At 41.1% G+C, this 1,761-nt stretch overlaps 1 pseudogene; it reads right to left on the bottom strand.

Annotated features, from left to right (window-relative positions):
• Nucleotides 1–804: 804 nt before the first annotated feature.
• LOC107291404 overlaps nucleotides 805–1,761 on the bottom strand; it is a 24,732-nt pseudogene continuing 23,775 nt past the window's right edge.

Here is a 1,761-nt window from a genome sequence, read left to right on the forward strand (position 1 = left end):
TTCAAAGGAACACACAACGCAACCCCTCTGCATTCAAATACCAAAATATTTTCCCTCTTTTTGTTTCTTTATCAAATACCATTTTGTTACCACTCCTTAATGTAGGTAGCCCTCAACTTACAACCATTCATTTAGTGACTGTTCAAAGTTACAAAGGCACCGAAGAAAAGTGACTTATAGTTATTTTTTCACGCTTATGACCATTGCAGCACCCCCGTGGTCACATGATCAAAATTCGAATGCTTGGCAACTGGCATGTATTTATGATGGTTGCAGTGTCCCCAGGTCATGTGATCACCTTTTGCAACCTTCTGACAAGCAAAGTCAATGGAAAAGTTAGATTCACTTAGAAACCATGTTACTAACCACTGCAGTGATTCACTTAACAACTATGGCAAGAAAGGTTGTAAAATGGAGCAAAATTCACTTAACAAATATCTTGCTTAGCAATGGAAATTTGGGGCATAACTGTGGTAATTGTAAGTCAAGGATTATAATTGTAAACCCAGGATTATGTGTAACTAATTGGATTTATCCAAGAGGTTTTTGGCACTATTTTGTTTATAATCCAAAGAACAGCAATTAGGATTTTTCATCTCTGAGTCCACATAGCACTTATTGCTCCATATTTCCAGTCCAGTTTATTCAATATATTACCTAATATACTTTACCAAGCTTTGTCCCTGTAGCTACCTTTTATCAACGGGCACCCCCACTCCAAGCAGCTGTTTTCTTCTCAAAAGGCTGGTTCTGCTTATTGTCCCCAAGGTCAGAGACTCGCAGCCCACACTGTGTTTCCTACTTCTAACTCTGACCAAAATCTTTTCTAACCCTGATTTCTTTGGGGGAATTAACAAGTGGGACATAGACTGATATATAAATGAACTTAGTCATACCTCAGTTCAAACTCAGCAAAAAGCACATCAAAGCGGATTAATGCTCTCCGGATAGTCTCTGAATAAGGTCCAGGTTGGTTTAAGCTTTGCTCTCGGAGTACCATTCGCACCATCTCTAAGCTGCACAGCAAATCTTTGGCCAGAGGACGCAGCCGTACTCCATCTTCCTCTTCCACATCAATATAGGTGCGTGCCATAAGACACTAAAAGGGGAAAAAAACCCATGAATACAGGAAAACTCATTATTCCTTAGCTGCCTTTCTGCATTAGAAGGCAACAAGCTCTCATTTGGCTATTGTCAAGGCTGCTGAACAAGGCCCTCCCTGTTCACCAGGAAAATGTGCAGCCCACATGGAAAACAGCTATTCACTTAATAGGCCAACATGGAAAACAGCTATTCACTTAATATCTACCCAGTTTAACCCCAAAAATGCCTGGAGAGAGGAATGGCACCTTCTTGTGCCCTGACCATTAGTGATCCCTCTATCAAACCACCTGGTCTTGACCTGCTTCACTTTGTCTGGCTGAAATTGAACAGAATTAGGTGTGATACTGGAAGAAGTGCGAGGAGTGGGCGGGAGCGGAGAAGGAAGGAAGAAGGAAGAAGGAAGAAGGAAGAAGGGAGGAGGGAGGAGGGAGGAGGGAGGAGGGAGGAGGGAGAAAGAGGAAGAGGAAGAAAGAAGAAGAAGAAGAAGAAGAAGAAGAAGAAGAAGAAGAAGAAGAAGAAGAAGAAGAAGAAGAAGAAGAAGAAGAAGAAGAAGAAGAAGAAGAAGAAGAAGAAGAAGAAGAAGAAGAAGAAGAAGAAGAAGAAGAAGAAGAAGAAGAAGAAGAAGAAGAAGAAGAAGAAGAAGAAGAAGAAGAAGAA

The sequence above is a fragment of the Protobothrops mucrosquamatus genome, unplaced genomic scaffold, assembly GCF_001527695.2.
Source record: "Protobothrops mucrosquamatus isolate PMUCROS unplaced genomic scaffold, P.Mucros_1.0 scaffold1124, whole genome shotgun sequence".
NCBI classification, from domain to species: domain Eukaryota; kingdom Metazoa; phylum Chordata; class Lepidosauria; order Squamata; family Viperidae; genus Protobothrops; species Protobothrops mucrosquamatus.